Source organism: Cebus imitator, unplaced genomic scaffold, assembly GCF_001604975.1.
Source record: "Cebus imitator isolate Cc_AM_T3 unplaced genomic scaffold, Cebus_imitator-1.0 Scaffold175, whole genome shotgun sequence".
In the NCBI taxonomy this organism is placed as follows: domain Eukaryota; kingdom Metazoa; phylum Chordata; class Mammalia; order Primates; family Cebidae; genus Cebus; species Cebus imitator.
In genome coordinates, this window is record NW_016107490.1 from 3,095,284 (window position 1) to 3,104,044 (window position 8,761).

At 47.6% G+C, this 8,761-nt stretch overlaps 1 non-coding gene across 1 annotated transcript; it reads left to right on the top strand.

Moving 5' to 3' along the window:
- Window positions 1–323: 323 nt before the first annotated feature.
- On the top strand, window positions 324–480 carry LOC119473673. Its single transcript, XR_005202881.1, has one exon. It is a non-coding gene; the product is annotated as a U1 spliceosomal RNA (small nuclear RNA).
- Window positions 481–8,761: the final 8,281 nt, after the last annotated feature.

The following is an 8,761-nucleotide window of genomic DNA, read 5'->3' on the forward strand; positions in this document are numbered from 1 at the left end:
AAGAAAGACTTATCAATGTCTACCATATGCCTAACAAACAGAACTAGGAGAAATAGAAGATAGGCTTCTCATCCTTAGAGAGTTTACGACACCTCCAAAGAAACGAGATCAAGTGTGAAAGACAGATTTAACACTGCAAGAAGGAATCTAGCAAAGCTCCGAACTGCTCCATGTGTAGAACCAAGTACCTAACAGACCATTGGTAGTGGGGTCAACTGGTAGGAAGCAGAAAAAGAATCATTTACCATGAAGTTACATGGTAGTTAACAGAAATTTGTTTGTTTTCTTTTTTAAGTTGTTTTTTAAAAATATTTTTCTTAGATATACTTACCTGGTAGGGGAGATACCATGACCACAGGGTATCTCCTGAGGGTGAGGCTTATTCATTGCACTCTGTGTGTGCTGACCCCTGCAATTTCCCCAAATGTGGGAAACCTGACTGCATAATTTATTGTAATAGGGGACTGCACTGGTGCTTAAAAATAATAATTTTAAAAAATATTTTTAGAAATTGCCCAAATTTTTATCCTTTCCTATCAAGAAGAAGAGGACTTCCCTGCCAGAATTCCAAGGGAGGGTCATGAGATTCCTACTTCAAAGTCTTGTCAGGGTGGTCACCTGCCCTGCTTGTTGCCTAGGACTCAGAGGGATACATACTCCAGGGCCAGCTGGTGGCACACAGATGACGAAATAACAAGTGATTGGGCTAATTAGCCTATTTACATTCATAAAATCATGAAAGAACCTTTTGCAAAACCACAGATGTTTTCAGTGTTCAAAAAGTCTGAAAAAGAACACAGAATTAGGAAAAGAGTTGGGTCCTACCAGATGTTCATGGAGGGAAAGTCCTGTTGAATGGAAAATTCCAAATGTGGCCAGTTAGAAACTCTTTGGGCTTAAAGCCCCTCTACCATCCCAGATAGTTCCTAGTGACGTCACCTGAGGTCTCCAAACCTGGGCAAAGGGCAGGATCTGAGCTCAGAAGCCCTAAGATGGGATGGGGCACCCTGGAAAGAACAAGAAGTGAACCGTTCAGAAGGTCACCAGAGATTTACGTCAGCACCTTGACTCAGGCCAGGTGTATGATATCCCAGACAAAGAAGGGAGGCATGAAATAGACGAAATGGAACAGAAAATGTCCTAGACATTTACCAAACTGTCCACAAGAACAGCAGCCTCCTCTTTTGTGGACATCTTGCCCCCCAGCTCTGATTTTGTGGTTCTAGCAGCCCATCATAGTTACCCAACTTTCTGTCAGAGAAGAGGGCTCATGAACTGAACTGGTCAGTTTCCCTATCCCTCCGATTGGTCCAAGGATTGGCATGGGACTGAACAGGGAAACTAGGATTTTCCCCAAGAGGAAGAAAAAAACCTTTTCTGCTATGATCACATGAACCAGTAAACACCCAGCCCTCCTTTCTTCTTAAACTGGTCCCAGTGATAGGTCTACCACATACAACCAGTGGATTTGTGACTAATACAGGAAGCATGTGGAATTCTCACCAGTTGCCTCCCGGTTTATTTTAGACTCCCACCCTGTGGCTAGGTCCTAGAGGACACCCTCTGGAAGAGGGAACCATAGCTCAAGGGTGACGTGGAAAAGTGGCGGGGGCAGGTTCCTGCTAGTGGTGATAGCCACATTGTCATCTAAGGCATCGTGGTGAAACAGTCATGGGACACAGTGCTAATGTGCCACCCAGCAAGGCTGGTGTTCTGCTCAGGGCCACTCTGTCAACAGAGCTGATTAGAACAGATTCTCTCCATGAGCTCCTCCAATTAAAAGCTGCCCCTACCACTCCCAGCCACCTACTTTCCAGCAGAGCTAGCAGGAGAACCCACCACCCTTTCACATCTCCAGCAAGCACTGAAAAGGGAGTCCAAGGTAACTGTCTATCGAGAGCATGAGAAATCTGCATTTCAATCCCACTTTTTACCAAAGATGGGAACTTGGTTAAGTAACACAATCATTTGGGCCTCTCTGAACTCATCTTTACAATGGGGATGGTGAAAGAACCTGCCTGCTCAGACTGTTAAGAATTAAATGTGATAATGTATCAAAAGCATCCAGCACCATACCAGGCACAGCTGGGATTGTCATCATTATTATTGTGGCCAGTAGTATTAGGAAGTGCTCCGAAAACTGTACTCTGTGAAATAAGTCAGGATCTGACATTGTAAAATCAAAAAGTGCATTCTCCCTGGGAAATAGCTAGCAGCTCCTAGTGGCAAATTCCAGGCTTGGGTCTATTTTTTGCTGTTATAGACTTTCTCATTTATGTTTTGATTTATGAAAACGCATCCATCATTTTCTAAGGAAAGCCTCCAGACACATGAACAAAAATGATAAAAATGCACAACAAAAACAAATAAAACCATTCAGCATGGCTAACAAGTCAGGCATTTGGCCCCAGTGGGGTAGATAAATCCAGAGCTGGGCTCAGCACCAGGACCCAAAGATCAACAGGCTGGGACTTTGCTGAAGAAATAAAAGAAAGCAGATTCTGGAGCTTCGGCTAACAGCCTACCTCAGATCTTCCGAGAGCCTAGGAGTGAATCTTCCAGAGGCAGTCCCCAAAAGGGCCTCCAAGAGGCCAGTCCAGAAACCTGTGTATAGCTAGCTGCTCTCTCTGCTCCTTCACTAGTCAGTCGGAGAACCGGCAGACCTCCAACTATGCCGGGCACCCCATTTACCTCTGTAAGGGAGGGACCATCTTGGGGAAAGACACTCAGTTAAAAGAACTGGGGCTCCCTAGGGAACATGTCGGTCACCACTCTGTCTTTATCCCCTTACTCCAGAGGCATTGCTATGAGGGAACCCCCTCCCCAAAGAATTTGCTTCAAAACTCAACATTTCTAGTTTCCAATACAGATATCTAATTTTTGCTCGAGGCTGGGAGCATGTGAGAGGAAAAGGGAGAAGGAATCCCAGCAGAACCAGGGAGGGATCCCATGGGGTGAGATGGGTGGGGGCCCTCACTAGCAGAGCACAGGTGTCTTCGTAGAACCCAGGTTAGCACACAGTGGTTAACAGGGTCCACCATGGTTAACAAGGCATCTCGCAGAGCCTTTCCAATGTGACACTCCAGGGGATGACACTAGAGGCGTTACCTGGGAGAGGCCCTGCGAGATGCCTTCCTGCCCAGAGTCTAAGGGGATTCTCAGTTATAGATTGTCCTGGCCATAATCCACCAAACAAGGGGGTCATCCATAAGCTGCAAAGAGGCCAACAAGGTGGTCCCGTGTGAACACTGTACCCAGTAGGGCTGCCCAAAACTAGATACATATCTAGTTTTGGGAACCAATCCGATCTGTGGGGACATCTGACTGAGACATGGGGAGCTGACATCAGACAGTAACGGTACACGCGGCAGAACAGAAAAGAGTTGCCAGCACTCCAGCTCCCCAACACTAGCGTGGACAAAAGTAGGCCTACTTTTGTGGGGAAAAGCCCCTGTTAATAACAAGAATTAATAATAACAGTGTCCATGGAGTCACAGTTGACAACAATACTCATTGCACCTAACTTTGTGCCTGGCACTGCTAGGTCCTTGCGCACAGGATCTCGCTGAACCTTGACAAGGACCCCACATAGTCAGTGCTATTATTGCCACCACTGTACAGATGGTAGGAAATTGAGGCTAGAGAGGGGACACAGCGGTAAAGGGCAGAGCTGGGATTTGAACCCAGGCAGTTTGATTACGGAACATGGGGTTTTATTTACCAGACTACACAAACTTTGTCAAATCCCTTATGGCCATGGACAACACTCCAGTTCTCGGTGAAGCCCAGCTGTGACTCCCTCACCTCCCGGCATGTCCTTCCAATAATCCTTCATCACCTAAAGCAATGGGATTACACCACAGTCCCCTTAAACTGCAAGCATCTAACTAATACAGGGACACAAGTGTTCCAAAGAAGCGGCTAGTAACAGCAAAGAATGACAGGCCCTCCAAATGAGGTTCAGTGGCCCCCTTTTACCCTTCTGAACCTTAAAGGAAGAAACACAAGCTAAGCTGAGACATTCTCGACAGGTGGCTGGTGCCGGTGAAGTTGACATCTGCATTTCCATCTTCTGGTCATCGTAAGGGCCTTCCTTGAAGCCACCTAAATCCCTGGACAGAGAGGACCTGAGGCTGGTATTGTCCTGTGCTGCACAGTAGATAGCTCCTCTCCTGAGGAAGGGCCACTAGCAGGGAGGGGCCAGTGATCCAGGCCCAGTTAGCCAGACCCTCCCCAGTACAGTCTGCTGATGTCATTGAAGAACGCTATGTCTTCTCATCTCAGCTGCTGGCCTGTGAGCCCAGGGCCGCCTGCCTCATGGAAAGTAAGAGAGGGAGAGGGAGATAGAACCCTGACAACCTGGGCCGGGTGCAGTGGCTCACACCTGTAATCCCAGTACTTTAGGAGGCTGACAGATCACTTGAGGTCAGGAGTTTGAGATAAGCCTGACCAACATGGTGAAACCCCATCTCTACTAAAAATACTAAAATTAGCCAGGCATAGTGGCATACGCCTGTAATCCTAGGTACTCGGGAGGCTGAGGCAGGAGAATCACTTGAACCCTGGAGGCAGAAGTTGCAGTGAACCAAGATTATGACACTACACTCTAGCCTGGGCCATCACTTTTAAGATGAGTGAGATTCCATCTTAAAAGAAAAGAAAAGAGGAGAGCTGTGGTAGCCCTCGTGCAGGAAATGAGGCAGTTGTGTAGCCACCCTGTAAAAGGAAAACACTTCCAAACTACTCCAAGGTGACTCAAGGTGGAGATGTCAAAATTAGAGGGAAAGGCTTCCAGCCAAGCACAGAGGAAGGACATGAAAGAACCTTCTAATCAAAGCAAGACCATGCAAAGATTCTGCAACTGCAAGACATTTTTCTTTGCTTCTTCGTCTTCTTTTTTTCGGTGGGGGGAGACAAGATCTCACTCTGACACCGATGCTGGAGTACAATGGCACGACCACAGCTCATTACAGCTTCAACCACCCAGCCTCAAGCAATCCTCCAGCTCAGCCTCCCAAGCAGCTGGGACCACAGGTATGTGCCATCATACCTAATTTTTCTATTTCTTGCAGAGTTGGGATCTCACCACATTGCCCAGGCCGATCTCGAACTCCTGAGCTCAAGTGACCACCCGCCTTGGCCTCCCAAAGTGCTGAGATTACAGACATGAGCCACCATGCCCGGCCACATTTTTCCAAAAGACAAATGGACTAACCTCATATTAATCGTGGGACCATGAAAATAGGGCAGCCAGCAAGACTTGAGCCAAATATGTAGACTCTACTTCATAAATGAAAACCTCCAAAAAGCCTAAATTTAGTATCTTTCATGTTCGTGCAAAGGACAAGCTTCCTCCATTGAAAGGAAAGGAAGGGAGAGGATTTACCACAGGTGGCCAGAGCTTTTCCCCGGAATGGCCAAAAGGGCTTCTCTGTCCCCAGAGAACCTGGGTTTGGGCTCTAGAGGACTATATGTAATACTTTCTAGGTCCCTGTGAGCACAGCCCTGATGTACTGGAGATGGGAGGTCAGATTTGGTTTACACTCTCAGGCAAAACTGAAGTTTGAACTCACCCCACCCCAACCGAAAGAAGACTGCAGGAGAGTGAGAGCTCAAGGAGTCGCTGTGAAGCAAAATGAACTTCACACAGTTCACAGTACGTTTTCCTGTTCTAAGTAAATATCCTAACAGTTTCCAGTTTTACAAGTTTAAAAACAGCTAAAAATATGCACACTTACATTTTCTAGCTTTTGCAGATGATACTGAGGCAGGTTAAGAGGGAACATGCTAACCACCAAAATCATCATTTTCATGACTAGGTGGACAGGAGGAACCAAGGCTCGTATTGCCCTGAGCTGCACAGTAGATAGCTCCTCTCCTGAGGAAGGGCTGCTGGCAGGGAGAGGCCAATGACCCAGAGCCAGTTAGACAGACCTCCCTGGTACACAGCCGGTTGGTGTCATTGAAAAAGGCCATGTCTTCTCATCTCAGCTGCTGGTATGTGAGCCTGGGGCTGCCTGCCTTATGGAAAGTGACAGAGGAAGAAGGAGATAGAACCCTGACAACCTGGGCCGGGTGCAGTGGCTCACGCCTGTAATCCCAGCACTTCAGGAAGCCGAGAAGGACAGTTCACTTGAGGTCAGGAGTTTGAGGCCAGCTTGGCCAACCATGGAGAAACCCCATCTCTACTACAAATACAAAAATTAGCCGGGCATAGTCACACATGCCTGTAATCCAGCTACTCAGGAGACCAAGGCAGGAGAATCACTTGAACCTAGGAGGTGGAGGTTTCATTAAGCCAAGATGGCACCACTGTTGCCTGGGCAACAGAGCAAGACTCTGTCTCAAAAAAAAAAAAAAGAACCCTTGACAACCTGATACCAACTCCTGGATCCAGCTGTTCCTGTATCCCATGTTCCTTTGCACTTCCCAGTTACATGAGCCAATAAGTTCCCTTTTTGTTTATTACTAGTTTGAGTTGGGTGTCTGTCACTTGTAACTTAAATAAGCCTGCCTACAAATTCCAGCTAAAGCATTCATCTTCCAACAAGCCTCTTTAAAGACCCTGTCTTTAAAGCACAAAACTCCCTGCTTCATTTGACCACTGACTACCAGAGAATGCAAACTCTTGGACAACATGAGCACAGCAAGGATTTTATCCTCAGTCCCTCCCCTGCCTCTGTCTGTCAGCCTTGATCTGATCTGCAGCCTTCAAACCCAATGCCAATCCCATCCCTACTTCCCCTGCCTCCACCAACATTACCATTGTCTCCCTTCTTAATCTTTGTGAAAGGACCTCACCAGGGAAAGAAAAGTGACCTCTGCTTCAAAAATGAATAACTGCCATGAATGTTGAGAGCCACAGCAAAGGAAACCATGCCAGCTTTAATAAATACCAAGCAGCTGCTGCTTGGTGATGATGGTCTCGCCCTGGTGGAGCATTCTAGAGTCTGATGTTTACAGAAAAATGGCAGGTAGGTGCCAATGCTGGAACATCAGGCCAAATCCCAGGTTTCCCCAGCCTTCACTCATCCTCATGTACAAAGTAGAGGCCCTGCAGTTGCTTCCCAAGACTCAGTTTCCTTATAGGTAAGCTGGAAAACATTTAGTATTAATGACCACCAGAGCTGTGTCAAAGAAGAATCATCTCAAACATGGATGAGCCTTAACAAGGATGAACAGCACTCAGGGGAAGAATTCTAGATGAATCTTTGGGTAACAGGAACTCTGAAAACAGCAATGATCCAGTAGGTAACATGAAGGGCGTGCCCCTCGCCTTCCTGGACTGGTGCTCAGCATTCCACTTGTGTGAACTCATTTAATCCCCACAGCACGCCTATGCGGTGGGAAGTAATTATCATCTCTGCTTTACAGAGGAGGCTCCTGAGGCCTGGAGAGAATGTGAGGTTTGTCCGCAGTCACTCAGTAGTGCAGCCACAGTGATCCTGAAGTCAGGCCCGGTGTCTGGCCTCTGTGACCAGGCCCTCCCAGGGATGTGAAAGAACTCGGCAGTTGCTCCTAATATCCCTTTTACCATCTCAACGACGTGGGCAATCAAGACTGCCTTGCTTCCTGCCGGGGTTTCTGAGTGCATCAGTGGGCATCCCAGAGTGGCTTGGCATTCAGTCCCTTCTCCCTAGCTGGCCTGCAGAGTCTTGGTAGGCAGTGCAGGCCAGTGCTCCAGAGGTACTGGAAATGGAAGGTCATGAAGGTAATCCTCTTCCACCATTCACTATCCAGGCACCCTCTAAGCCTTGCTTTCTTATCTGTGAACTTTGTCATCTGAGGAAGGGCTGCTGGCAGGGAAGGGCCAGAGACCCAGGCCCAGTTAGCCAGACCCTCCCCAGTACAGTCTGGTGATGCCATTGAAAAAGGCCATGTCTTCTCATCTCATTGCTGGCCTGTGATCCTAGGGCTGCTTGCCTCATGGAAAGTGAGAGAGGGAGAGGGAGACAGAAACTTGGCAACCTGGGCTGAGCTAGTTTATAATAATACCTACTGTGAACTGGGAACCATAATAATACCTACTATGGTTTTGTTTCTTTGTTTTTTGAGACAGTCTCACTCTGTCATCAGGCTGGAGTGCAGTGGCGTGATCTTGGCTCACTGCAACCTCCACCTCCTGGGTTCAAGCAATTCTCCTGCCTCAGCCTCCCAAGTAGCTGGGACTACAGGCACACCCCACCACACCCAGATCATTTTTGTATATTTAGTAGAGACGGGGGTTTCACCATGTTGGCCAGGATGGTCTGGATCTCTTGACCTCATGATCCTCCCACCTCGGCCTCCCAAAGCATTGGGATTATAGGTGTGAGCCACAACAGCCGACCTACTGTGGGTTTTTAGGAGCTGGGAAGCTTGTCTTTTACTTTTTTTTTTGAAACTACAAAATACTTTAGACATCCAAAATGGAAGTGATAATATATACCCCACCAGCAGCTTAAGAGAAAAAATGTTGTAATTGATGCACTCCTGCCCCAGTCCCATTCCTCTCCTCTCCTTACCAGGGGTAACCATTCCCCTAAGTTTCAGGTAGATTAAGACTTGGAAAACTTTCTGGAAAGGGCCAGATGGTAAATAGTTGCACCTTTGCAGGCCACACGGTCTGTAGCAAGTATTCAACCCTGTCCTTGGAGTACAAAGGCAGCCATAATCGATATGTGAGGCCGGGCGCGGTGGCTCAAGCCTGTAATTCCAGCACTTTGGGAGGCCGAGGCGGGTGGATCACGAGGTCAAGAGATCGAGACCATCCTGGTCAACA